The following is a 20784-nucleotide window of genomic DNA, read 5'->3' as shown; positions in this document are numbered from 1 at the left end:
TATTGTCTTAAGGTCACCGAGCAAACAGAAGCTATATTGTGATAAATCATTGGTAACACCTTAGTGAATTAAGATGAAGCGGTTTGCAGGGGAATGACCATAAAACACAATTTTGCTGTGATCTATGAAGCTCACAGGCCTTTTGGTAGACTATAATCTCAAGAAGAGTCCATACTGTGATGCCATAGCCCCCAAAATTAACTTTAATAGAAGCTCAGGGAGGGATATAATTATCCCTCTCACTTTCTGTCTTGGGTAGACCACATCAGATCAGATGACATTTTGAGAAAGACATTGGCTAGCTAAAGTGTATCAAAAGGAGTGTGAACAGGACAGTGAAGAGATTAAAGACCAGTTCATTCAAGGATGTCCATCCTGAAAAAGACATAGTGAGGATATGATTGCTTTCAATATTTTAAAGTCTATGAGAAGGTCTGTTGTCCTGATCTCTGGAGGACAGAATTATGGTGGAAGTGTCAGAGAAATAGATCTTGATTCATCACTCTTTATTAGTTTTCTGTCCATGTGTCTGACCGCTTCTTCATTGTGTTTGCTGCCTCATCATCCATATTATGACCCTTAACTGTGAGAATTCTCCAAGACTCTCTCCTGGGTTCTCTTTTCTTTTCTCTTTATGCTCTTTCACTTAGTGACTTCATTAGCTTTCATGGGTTTAATTATCATTCCTGAGTATACAGTTCCCAGATTTATAATCCAGCTCTACTCTCTTTCCTGAATTCTAATGCATTTCCCATTGGCTATTGGATATTTCAAATTGGATGTCTATAGATACTGTACCTCAAACTCAAAATGACTGAAACAGAATGTTTTTCCATAGACCCATCCTTCTTCCTGATTTCCCTCCTAAGAAATTATCCTAGAAACTCAGGTTCACAACTTGGGTATTATCCTTTGTTCCAAACTCCCACACTCAACTATCTAATTAGCTTTCAGTTCTTGTTGTTTCTACCTACACATCTCCAGCATCTAAGTCTTTTCTTTTACCCACACAGCCAGCAGCCTAGTTCATGCCCTCTTCATCATTTATCTCATCTACTCTAGCTGTCTCCTAAATGGTCTCCCTGCTTTAAGTCCTTCTCCAATCCAGTCTATTTTTCATTTATGCTCCTTGACTGACTGAATACAAAGAAATATTTCTTTTTTTCTTTTTTTAAAAAAATTTTTCATGAAGGTTTTTATTTTCATTAGGGTGGGGGAATCTGTTTTCTTTCACAACTTGCCTTTTATGAAATTATTTTACATAACTTCACATGTGTTTTCTTTTTTTTTTTTTTAATAACTTTTTATTGACAGAACCCATGTCAGGGTAATTTTTTACATTATCCCTTGCCCTCACTTCTGTTCCGATTTTTCCCTTCCCTCCCTCCACCCCCTCCCCCAGATGGCAAGCAGTCCTATACATGTTAAATAGGTTACAGTAGATCTTGGATACAATATATGTGTGCAGAACCGAACAGTTCTCTTGTTGCTCAGGGAGAATTGGATTTAGAAGGTATACACACGGGAAGAAGAACAAAAATGCAAGCAGTTTACATTCATTTCTTAATGTTCTTTCTTTGGGTGTAGCTGCTTCTGTCCATCCTTGATCAATTGAAACTAAGTTAGATCTTCTCAAAGAAATATTTCTTAACAAGTAAAGCTATCTGAAGTGAAATGGATTGTTTTAAGAGAGCATTCCCCATTAATGGGGGTCTTTAAGTGGAATACAGATGGAGAAATTTAGAAGGAATTCCTACTCAGATATAGGTTGAATCCGATGGCCTTTGAGGTCTCATCTAGCTCTGAGATTCTATGAAAGATATTAACATTTCAGAAATAGGAAGCAAAAGGCAATAGGTAACTTATTTCATAAATTAAAATAATTTTTAAAACTTCTATTTACAAAGATACAAAAGAGCTAGTTTTTTGCTTTCCTGATCCCCATACTAAAGTTCACATATAAGAATGAATTCAAGAGTTGACTAGAAAATATCAGATAGATATAGGTCTTGAAAAGTCTAGAAAAGAAAGAAGCAATGGAGGGACTGAGGCAGCATTCACTTCTTGCTGGTCTTAATGGCAGACTTTGTGATTTTTGCCAAAATGACTTGCAAACACCAACAGTTACTGTCTTCCTCTTGTTGTGGACAACAAAATGACCTGATGGTGGACACTCAGTTCAACTTCTCACCTGATTATGCAGATTTTCCATGAATTACTTGAATAATGGCAATATCCCTAGATATCAGCGCTTTAAAGTTGTCCTCCAGCTTTTTGCTAGAGTTCTTAGCTCAGCAAACTCGTCCTAGACGTAGGTTTGTGGCAATATTGCATGGGAGTCGAAGACCTCAGATTAAAACGTCCTTGATCTCCCATTTCATCCATGTCCATCTCCAATTATCTTGATCTATATCTTACCACTGAACCCAGATGGCTCTGGAGGGGAAAGGGAAGTAGGCGATCTTGCACAGTCTCCCTCACTTAAATCCAATCACTTGCATGTTATGGAATCATCTCCCTGATGCCTCTTGGAGGACAAAGAATAAACAACCACAACATTTTGTAGAGTGATTTCAGGGATGCTGAACAGGTAATAGTTCCCACTATCACAGTGCCCCAAGTCTCACTATTATAATACATTCTAGAAACACAGAATCTTAGAGCTGGAAGGAACATAGGAGCCTTCTAGTCCAAAACATGCCTGGAAAAGAATTCCTTTTACATTACTTCCAACAAGCAGTCCCCTAACCTCTGTTGGAAGATCTCCAGTGAGAAGAAATCAACTCCAATATGGTCATTCATTCCCCTGCTATATAGTTCTAATTGTCAGGAAGTGATCCTCTCCATCTTTATAATAATCACTTCACACATTCTAACTGGCCTGATGACTTAGGACAATTCTGGAGTTCTAGGAAGCTGCCAGCTTCCACGGTAGAATCATTTTTATTGTTTCCAGTCACATTGCCCTGCTAAATATCCTTCAGGGACGTATTTTTCACATTGAAGCCTATGTGTTCTCAAGGCAGGAACTTAGCCAGCATATGATGATGAATCTTTCCAGATTTGACTTTTGTAATGACACTGCTGGGGGCAAACGTTACCAACGTATTTTTCTTCAAGGAGATAGTTTCCTTAGAAATGTGTTTCCAATACTTCTAGTCTAATAGAAATCCTGCAGCTGTAACCCAAGAGGCTTATTGACAGGGCAGGATAGGGGGTGGGGGGATGAGGATGGAGTTCAAGGCTCTGAGTAGAGTGACCCCCTGGGAATCAGCCTTCCCTTCCTTTTAAGCTTCCAGTCCTTGAACCATGTCGCTGCTAGTCTCTTACCAGCTTAGAAACAATTGCCATTGCTTTGGATGTAGTTAATCTCCTTGGTACAGGTATTCTTATGTGGGGGCTGGAGGGGATTTCTCTTACTGAGAGCTCCAAATGGGGCTCAGAAATATGCTTACTCTTGGCAAAAACCTGCTTCAAAATCACTCACCCCAGCCTGCCCCCATCATGATCAGCCCATAGTTCATCTGGGAGGTGCTGATGAGCATGTGAAATCTGGGTGGCTGGGGGAGTATGGATGATGGTGATGCAGCACTTTCAGGATGGCCAGGTCCCCCAAAGATTAAAGTCATGTGGTTTTTCCATAGAGAACTAAAAAGCTTGTGATGATAAAGGAGAATGGTACTGGCAGGGGACTGATAATCTCCACCCAGGAGCATAAGGCTGCCAAGATCCCTTTCTCTATACTTAACTCCATGATTAATTAAACTCTCTTTAATTATTCCAGAATTAGCCATGTCAATAGAAATGTTTCCTACAGGCTTGATTCCCAGCCTCTTGAATTTTCTTTTGTATTTTTTTCAAGGGGAGTTTGTTTTGTGAACAATCTGAAAAATTTCCCTGAAGTCGAGAAAATCTGAAGCAATCACACCTCAACCTTGGTTGAGCATACATGGCTATGGCTCAATTATTAGAAGGAAATATGCACATAAGGATTGTCCAATTACACTAGAAAAAGCATGGAGGACAAGGGCAGACTATTTCAACTGATAATAAACTACCAATCGTAACAAACAATAAAACAATAAAAGAACAATAAAACACAACAATAAAAGAAACTTTTAAAGAATTCTTTTCTGTAAGTGAATTGAAAGTATGGCTTATAGTCATTTTTTTATAAAAGTGTATTAAGTGCCTATTTTCCTCCAGGCACTATGCCAGGAACTAACTTCAAGGAGTTTAAATTATATTGATATATTTGACCTTATTTATCTTCATTATTCCCATTGTACAGACAAGAAAACTGATGCAAAAAGAGTCTAAATGAAGAGAAAATTTACTTTTTACTCCATTCATGGCCACATACTCAGCAGCATAGAAACAAAAAGAATAGAGATAGGTTTTTATTGTCTTCTGCAAGGTCCATCCTCCCCAACCCTACTCCCTTCACCCTCTGTATCTCCACATTGATGATTGGTAAAAAAATGAATTGTGAAGAAAGAAGGAATTAAGTTAACTGAAGAGACTATCTAGAGAAACTAGAGTTGGCAATATTTCAGATGGAACATCAATTATATTGATAACTTCCAGAGAAAAACTTCCATGAATGGTTTGCATGTGTCACTTGATAGATATGTGTCAAATGCTTATTAATAAAGTTGCAGGGGATTTTGTGGGTATCATTTTATAATTTAATTGAACTACATGATATGTGAAAGATCATAGGAACAGAAACAGGAATCCATAGAGAACATTGATATAAACAAATTATTTCTCAGCCCTCTCTCCTCTTCAAGATTTGTTAGAAAGAAATGACTTCCCCTTTTTTTCTCTTGCTATGGCATTACAAACAATTCATAGAGACCCACCAGAGATAAGTTACATATCCCAGTATGGAATGAGAAAGAATGCAAAAAACAGAATGGTTCTAAAGCCATTGTTTTCATGCCTTCTATTGTTTTAGGGACCTCTATTTGTTCCATCAGCAAGGAGATGTGATTGTACTTGAGATGGGTTGAACATTAATATGCAGTCACAACAGCCACATTTCAACAAGTCACCAAAATAATGAAAATAATTGCAAAACTCTCCCACGTGTGCAGTGTAAAAACCACTCAAATGAATCTGTGACCCCATCCATGTGGATACTTCCTCTAAGGATAATAGTTCCTCTAAGAATCCATCTACTTCATGGACATCTGCCCAACCTGTATGATTTTGGACTATTTTTTCCCCCTAATCCACCATGATACTTGGTGTTCTTGAGGCCTTTCTTACTTTCTCCTGATCTTTCGAGAAAACTATTGGGGCACATAGGTGGCTTACCCAGTTATACTTCACTCTGACCAAGTGATGAATCCATTTTCTTGGATTATACATTTGATTTGATGATTGTCCCATTTGATTATACATTTCCTTGATGACATCCTCAATTCCAGGTCATTGTAATTTATTTGTTGTGTGTTGCAGCCCACTGACAAGCTCCCAATACCTCTCCTTGCTTTCTGAATAATATTCATTATGAATTCTTCAAAGACATGTTCCATGTCTCATAGATTTATAATTCCAGTAGAATATATTAAAAAGATAGACCTTTGCTTCTGTGAAACATTTAGGGTCATTAAAAGAACTCTGCAAAAAGTACAAGTGGAATAATGTAAAAATGGTTATGTTCTAGTTACAATAGAAATAGATACTTAACCTATTTTTTCCCATTGATATAGAGAACTTCTGGATGAGGAAACTCCCTTTAATAATCTTTTCTGCAACTTATTGTCTAAAAAAGTTGCCTGGGAAGCTACGTGGATCACTTGAGGTCACACACCTGGTACCCATTAGAAATGAAATTTGAACTAGATTCTTTTTGACTTTGAATTCAATTCTCTATCCACTATGCCAAATAAGAACCAAGCAGCTAGGTGGAACAGTACAGAGTGCTCTGGATGGAGTTAGGGAGATCTGAGTTCAAATTTGGATTCAGACATTAACTAGCTTCATTAATAATAATTAGCATTATGACCCTGGATAAATTACATAACCTTTCTTTGCTTTACTTTCCTTTTCTTATAATGAGGATATAATAACAGCACCTGCCTCCCTAGTTTGTATTGAGTACTAAAGTGAATTTATTACTTATGTAAAGTGCTTTTTTACATATGCAAATTCTAAAGTGTTATATAAATGCTACTAGCTATTATTATTATATTAGCTCATATTTTATATCGCTTTATATTTTGCCAAGAGCTTTCCTCTAATATTCCCTGTGAGGTACTCAGAATAAATATTATATGATTTCTCAGACAAGGAAAGAAACAAATAAAGGGATTCATTGATGGCCAAATAGTTGGTAAAAGCAGAACTTAAAGGCAACAACCCTGACTATATAACTCAAGTATTCTTTCCATTAAACCAAAAAAGTGAATAAAATAGCTTTTGCTACATTTATTCATTTATGGAATATAAAAATAGATGCATTTTTTGGAAAGGTCAAATTACATGCCAAGAGGCTTAAATAAAAAAATGAAGGCCAAAAACGTTTCCAACATTCAATAGTAAAATAGATGTACCAGAGTTAAGAAAAGGAAAAGTGATTAATTGGATGGTAATTGGAGTTGGTACAGAGACAAATGACAAAATCTCACAGGATAATTTGAAGAAAATATTGATTATTTAACTTATCAATTTTGTTATATTTATTAACGTTAACAAACTATACCACATTGTTAACTTTAACAAAAGAAAGCTTGGTAATTAAGAGAAATCATAGATTCTGAGGGAATTCAACAGCCATAGAGAATTTCTCACTCCCTCTTAATTTTAGTGTCCTCCCTCTCTGTTGCTTATTTTTTATCTATTTATCCTGAATATAGTTTATTTGTACATGGTAATTTGCATGTTTTCTGTCTCATTAGATTGTGAGTTTGTGGTGGGCAGAGATTGATTTTAGTCTTTCTTTATAACCTTAGAGCTTAGCACAGTGCCTGCTACATAGTAGGCATTTAAATACTTATTGATTTGACTGACTAACCTTTACTTGACTGAGACTCATTGTAATGGCGCCCCTAAATAATAATCATTCAGACTTTGCTCTAAGCTCTCCAGTGAAGGGGAACCAATTATATTCCAATTATTTTACTCCTTTTCCACTTCTGCACAGCTCTAATTGTTAAGAAGTTTAATTGTCATCAAGCCTAGTTCTGCCTCTGCTCTCAGTTCTGCCCTCTGGGGCCAAGGAGAACAAGCTGAATCTTTTTTTCAATATGACAATTCTTCAAATACTTGAAGACAGTTGTCATTCATGTCTCCCTTGTAGACCTCCCTTCTCAGTCTCTACTTTTTTTTTTTCAACTAAACATTCCCAGATCCTTAACGTACCCTTGCACAGATTAATCTCAATTCTCACCATCCTTTTCTCCCCTGTCTAGACACTCTTCTGGGGAATACATGTTCCTTTAAAAATATAGTGACCAGAAATAAACACAATACTTCAGATGTGATTTCTCCACCATAGAACATAGTTTTTTGAATAACTGAAGGATTATTGCCAATGGGTAATAATCAATAGAGAAACAAATTTCATTTTAATATAAGAGAAACTTCCTAACAATTAGAGCTATTTAAAAAATGAAATAGTGAGTTTTCCATCATTGGAAGCATTCAAGTGGAATTTAGATTATCTGTTGTTGAGGCAGGGGTGTTGGACAAAATAACTTTCCAACTATCAAGATGAGCATTTTACATGCCTGGCTACATTTTATCTCTGCATTTATATAACACTTTGAGGTTTGTAGCACTCCATTTTAAAATTAGATATTTTTTCACAATTACATGCTAAAATAATTTTTTAACGTTTAAAAAAGTTCTGAATTCTAAATTCTGTCCCTTTCCCCTTCCTGAAACAGTAAACAATCAATAAAGATTATAAACATGCAATCATGTAAACCACTTTAAACATCATTTCATTTGATCCTCACAATGATCCTATGAATATTAGGGACTAATATTATCCCCATTTTACAGCAGAAAAATCTCAGGTTGGAAGACATTAAGAGATTTGCCCAGAGTCACACAACTTCTCAATACACGAGGCAGGGTTTGAATTTACATTTTCTGGACTTCTCCCTCTATTCTATTCACTCTGTCTGGATGGGTTTTCCTCAATAATATCTCTGCACTTTGAGAGCAAACACCAATTGTTACTTAAGAGAATGAGGAAAGGCTGCCTTTCTATGACTAATAATAATAACATTGTCCACTTATGAAATATTTTTAGGCTTGGAAAATACTTTCATTATCGTAACATGAGCTAGGGAATGCAATTTTCATTATACCCATTTTATAGATGAAGAAACTTACACTCACTGAAGTTAAATAATTTTTCTTCTGTTCACTGTGTTAAATGTCAGAGCCAGGATTCTAGCTCAAATACCCTAATTCCAGATCCAGTGTTCATTCCACTATACCATAAGATATCCCTACTGTTGAACCTGTTGAATTAGAGAGCAGGCTTTCTGAGGATCAGTTTCTCCCGAAAGGAACATATTCTCTTTCTCAAGTTCTCAAGTGATTTGTTAAAGTTTTCATACAAAAGTGTGTTTTTGTGCACCACAAGATTATATTTAAAAGGACTGAGAGTCAGTAATTGATTCACTTTGATAAAAACTGTCCCCAGTTTCTTAGTTATATCTCTCTATGGAGAAAGCAGAAAAAAGTTCCTTCCTATGTTTCGTGATAACACTTGACATTAGCATTATTAAAACTTCTTTATTTTCTACTATAGGGATTACATTAATGATCACTCATGTCAATAAGGATTACTTTTGCTGAACCATTTTTCCTATTTTTTTAAAAAGGACATTCTTCATAATAACGGATGGCTTGCTGAATAGAGTGTGGGGAGGGACATATTTAGAAATGAAGATAACATAAAACAAAAGGTAAAAAACAAATTAAGAGTCTGAATTAGGATTCAAATTCAAGTTCTCGATTCTGAGTCTAGTACTCCACCTATTACACTGTGCCTCTCAGCATTTTACATCTCTGCATTTTATCTTTTACATCTTTGTATTATATCTTCTTCCTGTTATTGTGAAAAATTAATTAATAGTTTGCAAAATATCATCACTTTTGTGATAGATGCTAGACAGGCTAATTATGCCTTATTTAGATTTCACAATTACAAGACCCAGATTCTTCTTACACTGTCAATGTGTCATTATTGCAATGGTATTCTGGAATAAATCACAGTAAACAGGACATACCCTAGGACGCAAGGGATGGAGAAATTGCTCAAATAGGAATTAGAGGATGATTGGCTCAAATGATTTGGCTTTAGTGCTGGAACCAATTAGTCAATTTTGAAGTTTAGTAAGGTCCAGTGGAAAACAACTTATACCTCAAGGATTTTGTCAAGGATCACTTCTTTTTAAGACATGTGCTTAATAGGGAAGTAGTCAGTCAATGAACTTTCATTAAGCCCCTGCCCTCAAGAAGCTCATAATCTAATGTGGAATTAGTATGATAGAACGATAGGCAGCAATATGATGAAATCCCAGTAACAGGGCAGGAATCTCAGATGAAAGAGAAGCCTACAATTTTGGTACTTTGAACCAACAGAACTTTCTTTTTTAAAATTTTAATAGCTTTTTATTTACAAGTTATATGCATGGGTAATTTTACAGCATTGACATGGAGTCCAGCAACAGTATCCCAAACTCAGGTCAGGAATTTTCAGGCTGAGGCCAGAGGAGAGCAAAATGATATGATCCTACATCGAACCACTTTGGGAGCACTGAAAGCTTTCAAGTCTTCAATATATCCCTGAGATCCTGGAATAACATAACACTCAACAGCCCAGGAAAGCATCAACAGGATCAACCTAGAGTTTCCATATAGAAGTATAGCAAATATCAGTCCTAACATTCAAATTGATGTCAAGTAGTAATGTGGGAGAATGGAAAGAAGATAAAAGAACTCTACCATGAGATATTAAGATGGCAGAGAAGGATGCTGGAGACAAAACTTCTACAAGTACACCTTGGGCACAAATCCAGTTATAGTTCCTGGGCAAGATAAAGCAACAATTTTAAAACTGAATTAAGAAATATTTTTTATAAATAAAACGAGAATAATTGAGGAAAGAAATGAAAGAGAGAAGAAAACACTGGTAAGGGAATTAACAACTTGACACAATAGCCACAAAAACATTTTCAAGCAAGAAAATCGAACAACCCAAAAGGAGCTATTGAATCCATAAGGCAACCAGAAATATTAAACTGTTGAAAGACTAAAAATAAAATAAAAGAAAATATAAGACTTCTTGTAGCAAAAAGAAGTGCCCTGGAAAACAGATCAAAGAGAAAAAAATTTTAAGAATCATTGGATTATCTAAATGTATATCCCCCTCCCCCGCAAAGAGCCTAGACCCGATATTTCAGGAAATCGTGTATTCTCAATTGGATTTGGGAGGAAGTGGTGAAAAGGCAGATTTTGGCTGATTAAAACAAATCTCAAGAATTTCCCCTTAAATATAATGTAATTTCTTGCTGAAGTCTCTATGAATTTGCTTTCTAACATCACATCTGGTTTGTTATCAGTTCCTGATGCAGACATAATCATCAATCATATGCTTGAGAATCCCAGAAAGGGGAGCAAAGGAGATCTGAATTATTATTATTATTATTTTTGCCACATGCACTCTACAATCTTAAACCCATTTTCTTCTGAATTCTAAGCATACTTGTAGGAAACTGTGTCATGAAGTACTGGGAGGAAATTTTGTACCAATCTTTTTTTTTTTTTTGCATCACTTAATGTTTATTATGAGAAGGTCAATAAATAACTATTTTTGTTATATCATTAAAGGAATCTTAAATATAGATATACAGTTTATTTTTTATTTTTTTTTAACAGCAGATATTCACATTTTATTTTTTATTTTTTATTTTTTTTATTTAATAGCCTTTTATTTACAGGATATATACATGGGTAACTTTACAGCATTAACAATTGCGAAACCTCTTGTTCCAATTTTTCACCTCTTACCCTCCCCACCCCCTCCCCTAGATGGCAGGATGACCAGTAGATGTTAAATATATTAAAATATAACTTAGATACACAATAAGTATACATGACCAAAACATTATTTTGCTGTACAAAAAGAATCAGACTCTGAATTATTGTACAATTAGCTTGTGAAGGAAATCAAAAATGCATGTGTGCATAAATATAGGGATTGGGAATTTAATGTAATGGTTTTTAGTCATCTCCCAGAGTTATTTTTCTGGGCATAGCTAGTTCAGTTCATTACTGCTCCATTAGAAATGATTTGGTTGATCTCGTTGCCAATCTTTCTTATTATGTACCACCTTACTAAATACGCCTTTCTAAAAGCTAACAAATCTGGCTAGTTAATTGATAATTGACCAATTATCATGGAAGGAAGACACTGATGAAGACTCTAGCAATAAAAAGAAAACCTTTAATTTCTCAGGGCTACTCCTAGAATCCTGAAGATCAGGCTCTATAACTCTGAGTCATCAGTATCAGTAGGTGTTGGGAAAGTTACAGAGTATGTGCTACCTAAATATACAGAAAATATATATGACATGAATACAAGGTGATTTTTATTGAGCGTGAGGTGGGGTAGGGGATGGCATTAGTAGCTAGGGGATCAGGAAAGACGTCATGAAGAAGATGATATCTGAGCTGAGTTTTGAGGAGAAGCAGGGATTCTAAGAGACAGAGTGGAGGAGAGACCACATTGTTGTCCTGGGGGTGGGGAGAATCCAGACAGATCAAAGGTGAGGAGATAAGAGAAAGGCTATCATACATGGGGAATGGCCAGGAGAATCTGGCCCCACCATAGAATGTGTGAAGTAATTATAATAAAGATGGAGAGGATCACTTCCTAACAAGTAGAACAATTCAGCACTGGAATGAACGAACATATTAGAGTTGATTTCTTCTCTCTGGAGATCTTCCAGCAGAGTGTAGAAGACCACTTGTTGGGAGTAATGTAAGAGGAATTCTCTTCTAGGAATGTTTTGGACTAGAAGGCTCTGATGTCCCTTTCAACTCTAAGATTTCTAGAATTAATTCGTAACGGTGAGATTTGGGGCACTGTGACAGATAGTGGGGGAGATACTTTGGGAACTGTGATCTATTCACCATCCCTGAAAACATTTACAAAATGTTATGATTGTTCTTTGTTCTCCAAGAAGCCTGTGACATGAGGGAGATGATTCCATGACATGCTAATGATCGGATTTAAGTGAGAGAGGGCTGTGCAAGGTCACCTGCCTCATTTTCCCCTCCATTTGGGTCCAGAGGCAAGACATAGATCAGGATGACTGGAGAAGGGCTTGGATGAAGTGGGAGACCATGGCCTTTTTAAGCTAAGGTCTTTAACAGGTGACCAAGATCGCACCCATTCAGTGATTAAAATTGAAGCAAAGAATGGCCTCTTTCACCTAGTCAAAAAAATCTAAATAAATAAATAGAGAGAGGAAAACCCAAACGGAATGGTTCTGACCAAAACAGAAATAATTGCTATTTACATTCATTCTGAGTCAAATAGGACCCAAACCAGGACCAACTGAAACTTGGTCTAGGACCTATTGTTGGCCAATCAATGAGAGTCAGAATGATTTGGATTTAAGGCATGGTCCTTAAGAAAGAAATCTAGCTAGTAAACTCAAGGTATTTTGGGAAGGCTATGTACTCTTCAGAGCTACTTCTATTCACAATGCTCATGTTACCTCAATTTCCCCCTCTTCCTCAAAACCCAGGAAGGTAGAGAATCTGATAAATGAATTTGCATTCAGGTGTTCATACCTTGGTGCATTATCCTTACCAAGGAAACTGTAGAGGGAAATGCTTAAAGGAATGAGTCTCTAATGGTAAAAATTAATATATTATAGGAAATCAGAAAGAAAGATTTTTTTCTTTTTAGGAGGTTTTCTTAGGTCTCTCAAATCCCATGATGTAGGCGAATTGTCATCCGTCTACAAGGAAGGCCAGCTGTGGATAATCTCAGCTCTTTGTAAATTCACTTCAAGATGTATCTTATAGACAGTAGAAGATGGGATCATCTAAAGAGATTGACAGCCCTGATGACAGATACCTGATGACAGCCTACCTGAGCCATGATACTTAATTGAATTGTGCCATCCATCATAGACACACGAGGATGCTATATTGTGTAAAGGCTGAATGGCCCACAGAGATGACAGTTAAAACTTATCAGCTTGAGGGAAGAATGATGCACTCAGCCTATTCCAAGAAAGGCACTACACAAACATTCAATGAATGCTTTTTATGATCTGGCCCCAACTTCCTTTTTCAGTCTTATTTCCCTTCATATTGCTCCCACTGGGCCCATACCTCATGTTCAGAAAGACTGGACCAGTACAGGTTCCTGAATATGTCCTGTGTTTCCTCACCTTCATGTATTTATTCTGGATAACTTCTATCTAGCATGGCCTATCCTTGAAGGTACAACTCAAATACCATCCACCCAAGTAAGATCTTTTGCTTCTCTAAATCAACAGAGCAACTTGTGGGTCTATGATTGCACTTTCACATTCTACTTTCTGAAAAAGGGTTTTGTTTTGTTTTAATTTCACTTCTCTTATTAGATCCTAATATTTATGTGTATAGGAGCTGTTTACATATATTTGTTTCTTTTTAAAAAAATATTTTGAACTTGATAAACCCCAATAATGAAGAAGGGAAGGGAGTAAATATTAACATAGCACCTATTATGTACACTGCGTACAAAAGTGCTAATATTCACACTTTTTTGTGAATATTGTCTCATTTGATTCTTACAACAATCTTGGGAGGTAGGTACTATAATTTTTCCCATTTTACATTCAAGGAAATTGAAAGGATCAGATGTTAAGTGACTATTCAGTGTCACACAGACAGAAAGTATCTGAAACTGGATTTGAACTCAGTTCTTTCTGACTCCATGCCCAGTACTCTATCTATTGTGCCATTTGTTGCCAATAGGTAAGAACATTTCTACATACAAAGAATAGAAAAATGGGATTGCCTATAACACCACAAATATTGATTACATATAGATTGTATTTTAAAAAGTATATAATAAATTTCACATTAATTTCAAAACTATTCTGCTTATCTGTGTCTCCTTCTGAGTCCTCTCATTCTCATTTGTGCATTTAAAATGTTTTTAAAAAATGAATTTAGTAAAATAATAATAGCTAGCATTTATATAGCACTTATCATTTGCTAGGTATTGTGTAAAGTGGGTTTACAATCATCTCATTTAGTCTCCCAACATCTCTGAGGGGGTAGGGGCTATTATTATCCCCATTTTACTGATGGGGAAACCAACTCACACAGGGACTAAATGACTAGCTCAGGGTCACATATCTATCTGAGGATAGATTTTGTATGCAGGTCTTTCTGAGCCCAAGCCCCAAACTCTATCTATATACCTCCAACTGCTTGTATGATATATTTTTTCTTATTTTTCTTCTTTTTGCTGTCACTAACCCCCTGAACTTATCCAATTCCCTCCTTCTACCCCAAATAAAAAAGTATTTTTATTCCTTGTAACTAGAAAAAATCCCCACAATGCCCTGCTCAATGGCCACATATTGCTCATTTTGTACCTATGATCTCTTTCTTTCTGCTAAAAGACCAATTCCTCTGGACTTGCGGTCTTATTCTTGCTTAATTCCTCACAGCAACTAGCAGGATCCTTCGTCCATAGTAAGCTTTGAAGGGCAAAAAAGTATAGTAGAAAGACCAATGGGTTTTGAGGCAGAAGACTGCTGCTTGCTACATGGCTGAGCTGTTTCATCTCTGAAGATCTCACCATCATGGGGTCAAGGGAACATGGAAAGTCCATCCAGTCCAATCCCTTCATTTTATAGTTGGGGAAACAGAGGCCCTGAGAGTTGAAGTGACTAATACAAAGTAACTTACTGGGAGTGAGTGTCACTGGATCACTGGTTAAATGGGGATAATGGTGAGGGTGATGATGATGATGATGATGATGATGAAGATTACTTGTAGAGTCTACTTTATAGAATTGTTGTGGAGAGAAGGCTTTATCCACTTTAAAGCACTGTATAAATGTGAGTTATGTATTAATAGGTTCTCAGTACATTTTTATGGAATCACTGACCTTCCATGAGTATTTATGAAATGTCTGTTGTGTGTCCAGCAATGACGGGAGACTGTATTCCTTGCAGGAAGGCGTTCAGTGGTTATAAAAAAGCCGCACTTCTGATCCTCCCTTCTCTCTGTATCATTACACAACATTTTCTGGTCAAAGTATGCAACTTAAAATTTGCTTTCTTACTGGAAGCTCCTATACTCCCTTATCACAAGTATGGGAAGCCACATACTTTTGGGACAAAGAAGGCACAAATGTATAAGGAAGGATGATACCATGGGAAGAATTGTGAATTTGAGGCTAGTGATTCTGGGTTCAAATTCTCAATTCTGCCATTTACCCTGTAAACTGAGTCAAGTCTCTTTACTCTCTTGGACTGAGTTTTCCCATCTGTAGAGATGAGGGGGTTAGTCTTGATGACTTCTGAGGTCTCTTTCATCTCTAAATATCTGGCTCTGTGACCTCTAAGAAGACAAATGGGACCTCAGAAATGGTTCTCCTACCTGTTATCAAAATGATGTTCTATCAGTCGGTGTACAGGAGCCTATTTCAGTTCAGGAAATAAAAAAGAAAAACAAAAGCATCTTTTTCTATCCTTGCTTCGTGAATAAGTCTTGATCCTAAAAATAAGTTAGTGACAGTATATTTCCACTCATTATGAGATAGGAAGAAGGGATTTATCAGCTATTACAGTGTTTCCTGGAATCACAGAACTTTATCCATGAACGGGCTCTAGGGGTCACTGAGGTCAACAGTCCTCTACAAATGAATAAATTGATGTCCAGAGAGGTCAAGCTTGAGGTCATACAGGTAGTTAGTGGCAAAGCCAGAGCTAAAACCCAGCTGTTCTGACTTAAAATCCAGTGTGTCTCCTCCACCTCCTCCCCCCCCCCCCCCCCCCCCCCCAAATCATCCCATACAAATGCCTGGAAGCAGTTGCTGAGTGATGCTGAGTGGATGATTTTCCCCTTTTTTCCCAGCTGAACTGAGAAGAGCTGTTCTCTTCTCTGAAGTTTTGGCAATCAGACACCGAGGATTTCAGTGGAGGTTACCTTTTAGGTCTTTGGATCAGGGGGAGGGAATAATTAGCAGCTCAGAGGAGAAATGAGACACTGCAGATGTGACAACCTAGAAGTTTATCCTTAAGAAAAACCCAGTACCTCATTATGTCCATCAAGCTTCTGACTGTCAGCTTTTCTTGACTTGCCAGGGCATCACTGCAACAGCAGCATTGGAAACATGACCATGTAGACTAGAGATATGACTGCCAAAAGGCTTCAGGGAAATTTAAAGTAAGATTCCTGCAAGTCTCTGAAGCCCAATCTTCTAGCTGCCCAAGGATAGAAAACACCAAAAATAACTTGGAGTTTGTTTTTTTTTTTTTTTTAAGAGATGGAAGATTCTGTAGCTAGAACTGAAATCATAATGAGAATTTCTCCTGTGGGGAATTAGTGAGAGATCTATTTTACTGGCAAGGAAATGGAAACACAGATATTTTTTGCCCAAGGCTACTTGGTAGATCAGAGTAAAAAACACTAGTCTTTTTTCTTTTGTTCACCCTTCCTAACACTCACAAAGGTCAAGTAACTCATAGAATCATTAGAATTTCAGAACCACTTAAGGTTTCTTAGAGGCTTGGGTTGAAATTGTCTTTGCAAGGGAAAAGGCTCTCCAGGGTAGAGCCCACTACATTTTTTCATCATTGAACATTTACTATATGAGCATTTACTATGCACCAAGATACTGTGTTGAGCTCTGTAGGAAATTTAAAAGGACCTAATTCTTTGGGGTTTCTGCCTTCAAGGAGGATGGAATCCACTAAAAGAGGTAATATAGGAACATAGGAATAGGACCTAGTTACAGGATTTCACTGATATAATGAATTTCCAGATAAGAAAACTTCTCTGTCAATCCAGGTCAGTGCTACCTTTTCAGTTTGTGTGAAGAGTTGCTTGAAATACTATTAATTTAAGTGATATGTCTAAGTTCACACAGTCAATATGTGCCAGAGGCAGGACTGTCTCCGAGGTCAATCCTCTATGTACAACTCTATGTTGTTTCTCAAGAAAGGTATGACTATATACAATACCAGATGAATGTATTCAGTGCTCTAAGAAAGAAGACTAAAGACGTTTACAATTCAGATTAGGGAGAGATCCTGTCAGGTTGAAAGTATTAAGAGAGACTTTAACAGATCAAAATTAAGTGTAAGATGGGGGAGGGCTGGAATTCCAGGCCAGGGGAACAGAATAACCAAAGGTTCAAAGATGGGAACATCTGGAAAATGTTCAAGGAGTAGTGAATAGTTGACTTTGGCCAAAGTGTAGGGTACATATTAGGGAATAATGGCAGACAATTCATAAGGTGAACTGGGATCAGATCATGGAAGACTTTGAATGTCAAATTAAGTAATTTGACAGTGATTCTTCATGCAATGAGGATCTACTGGGGATTTCTGATCATGAAAGGCTCATGGTTCTTGGAAATTGGAACTGGAAGATACCTTACAAAGTATTTAGTCTTCAGGTTCCCAACATGGAGTACATGTATCCCAAGGGGGTATGGGAAATTAATTAATATCTTTATTATCAACAAATGCATAGTGCTTTATATATTTGTTCTTTTCACATTGAATTGAGGACTATAGGCAAGGGATAGGCAAGATGAAAAAAGACTAGGAACCTCAGATATTTACCATTTTAAAAGGTGAAAAAATCTTCTTTTAGGTTAAAATATTTTTGAAAGGTTAAAAAAGGATGAAGAGGCTCAGAGAGGCTAAGTGATGTACTCAAATTTTCACAGCTAAATCGGAGGTGCAGAGGTATCTGCACATCTATTTATATCCTCTCTTGTGTATATTTTCCATTTGTATCAGAAATATTTTGGCAGGCTTTTTCCATCACGAAGTTATGCATTAATGTCATAGCCCATCTTCAAGGTCCTTTCAGAAGGTAAAATGAGAGATTGAACCTAAGAAGAAAACAGTTTTTGGAATACACATTGAAAATAAAACACTTAAACAAACTCCATAGCATCATTTTGAACATCACACCTATACCTCTTCCAAGTTTTCTACATAGACCAATCTGGATAGCGTTTGTAGTGGAATCAGATGATGATTTCATTTGACTGGGGTTTCAGACAGAATGTGCATCTGGGGAAAGTCTGAATAGAAGGGCTTGGGAAATGGGACCGAATGTGAGGAAGAAACACCTGGGCATATGCTTCCAAAGGCATCCCTCTCCCACAAGTCTAGGTTTATTTTTGAATTGCCTCATTTTCCCTTTTTTCCTTTCAGGTTTCATTCTTGTTGCTTGGTGATCACAATTATGATAACAGACTAAAGGATCATATTTGAAAATACATCTTTCTTATCCATGTGAGTTTACAGCCACACTTTTATTTCATTTTCTAATCCTACAGAGCTAGGCATGGCTTCATCAAGAAGAGGTCAGGCCAGACTAGAATCTTATTTCCTTTTCTGACTGAGTTTCTAAGCTAATACATCAAAGGAATGTTGGAGATAGAGTCTGTCTATATTTTAATAAAGGATTTCATTAAGTACTCACTATTTTCTGGGGGGGGGCTAAGAAAGAGGGAGTGATATGGGCTAGATGAGAATGACAAACAAATGTTCTTAACCTTTCTTTGTATATCAGGATCCTTCAGTTAGTCTGGTGGAGCCTATGAACCTCAAGTTTTTAAATAAATAAAATTAAATGCATAGGGTTTCAGAAGAAACTAATTAATAGAGATATGATTATCTATCTAAATATGTGTTTTTTTAAATACAAGTTCATGTTTCCCAGATTAAGAATCTGCTGTATTAGATGGACTCAGAAAAGACTAAATAGCAAGATCAGAAACGTAGTTGTTAATGGTTCAATGTTGATTTGGCAAAATGTCTCTAGTGTAATTCCCCAGGGATCTGTGCTTAGCTCTAGGCTAGTTAATGTTTTCATTGATGACTTGGATAATGGCAGAGATGGCACGTTCATCCGATTTATAAATGTCACAAAGCTAAAGGCATAGCTAACACATTGGGTGACAGAGTCAGGATCCAAAAAGTTCTTGGCAGGTCAGAGTAACAGCCTGAATCTAATAAGATGGAATTCAATAGAGATTAAAAGTAAAGTCTTATATTTGGGTTAAAAAAAAAAACCCAGCTTCATAAGTACAGGATGGAGGAGGTATGGTTAGATGGTGATCTGTCTGAAAAAGATCCAGAGGGCTGACAGCTCAGTATGAGTCAGCAATTTGATGTAGAAGTCAAAAAAAAAAAAATCTAATGAAATCTAGGGCTGCATTAAAAAAGGTGTTACTTTTTTGGGGAATAATGTTCCTCTGTACTCTTCCCTAGTCAGATCACTACTGATGATGATGATGATAATGATAGCTAGCATTTATATATAAACCTTAAGATTTGCATAGTGCTTTACATATTTTATTCTATTGTCGTAATATTCTGGGAGGTAGAAGCTATTGTTATCCCAATTTTGTAGATGAGATAGGTGAGGCAGAAAGGCTGTGATTTGTCCAGAGGAGAGAGTTGGATTTGAGGTTGGATTTGAACTTGGGTTATCTTGACATCTGAAGTTGGATTTAAATTTAGGTCTTCTTGACATCAGGTCCACTGCTTTCTCAACTGTCCCACCTTACTGCCTACAAATGGAGAATTGTGTTCAGTTCTGGGATTCACAGTTTAAGAAGGATATATTCAGAGGAGGGCAACAGGGACTCCATGTCATAAATCCATTTGATAAGAGGATTGGTTGAAGGGTGTTTAGTATAGTCTAGTTTATGTAAGAAGAGATTCACAGAAGACATGATAGTTGCATTCAAGTATAGACTTCATCTACATGGCTCCAGAAGGCAGAACCAGGGCCAATGAGTGGAAGAGGCAAAATGACAAATTTATGTTTGATATCAGGAAATTTTCCTTAGGATTAGGACTGTCCAAAAGTGGAATGGACTAGCTTTGGAGATGCTGGGTTCTTTTTGTTGGAGGCCCTTCAAGTTGTTGACCATTTGTAGGATATGGGGGATTCTTTCCTGGTATGGATTGAACTGGATGATTGTTGGGTTCCAATCCCAACATTCTATGCTATTTGGATACAGTGGGATGGCAGAAATTTCTTTCTTAGGTTTTGTTCACCAATATCCACAATATGTGTATGTGTTTGTGTTTGTGTGTGTGTGTATGTATGTGTGTGTGTGTATCTGTGTCTGTGTCTGTTCAGAATTTACTTAGATTGCAAACCTATTGATTTCTAACCTTTCAACACTTTGGAGAAATATTTTACCTTGTATCATTCATGCAACTAATGCTCAATAACTTCCATACTTGAAAGCATCTGAGAGCTCACCAATGGACATTTACTCTCTTTAAGGATGTATAATCCCTATTGTAGCTGCATGCAACCCATCCAAACCTGTCATGCTATCATGTCCCCCTTATTTTTCCTTCAGACTAAACATTCCTCTTGTGATTCATGGACCTTCTATAAACTGGCCACGCTGGTCAACTTCAACCTTCTGGGGGTCTTGCTTTAGATATTTTGCCATATTGTGGATACCCCTGAACCATGTTGCCTATCCACCAGGTTATCCTTTGGTCTGGCTAAGTGACCTCCCAT

At 36.8% G+C, this 20784-nt stretch overlaps 1 protein-coding gene and 1 long non-coding RNA gene across 5 annotated transcripts in view; one reads left to right on the top strand and one right to left on the bottom strand.

Annotated features, from left to right (window-relative positions):
* Positions 1-20784, bottom strand: part of LHFPL3 (LHFPL tetraspan subfamily member 3) — a 686319-nt gene that overhangs the window by 137227 nt on the left and 528308 nt on the right. The window lies entirely within an intron of this gene.
* LOC116419337 overlaps positions 1-20784 on the top strand; it is a 29574-nt gene that overhangs the window by 3830 nt on the left and 4960 nt on the right. For all 3 annotated transcript variants that reach the window (XR_004229617.1, XR_004229616.1, XR_004229615.1), the window contains exon 2: positions 18447-18527. This is a non-coding gene — a long non-coding RNA (uncharacterized LOC116419337). The remainder of the gene's footprint in view (positions 1-18446; positions 18528-20784) is intronic.

This window comes from Sarcophilus harrisii, chromosome 5 (assembly GCF_902635505.1).
Source record: "Sarcophilus harrisii chromosome 5, mSarHar1.11, whole genome shotgun sequence".
NCBI classification, from domain to species: domain Eukaryota; kingdom Metazoa; phylum Chordata; class Mammalia; order Dasyuromorphia; family Dasyuridae; genus Sarcophilus; species Sarcophilus harrisii.
Note: the sequence above shows the minus strand (reverse complement) of the source record. Positions and strands in the feature narration are given on the sequence as shown.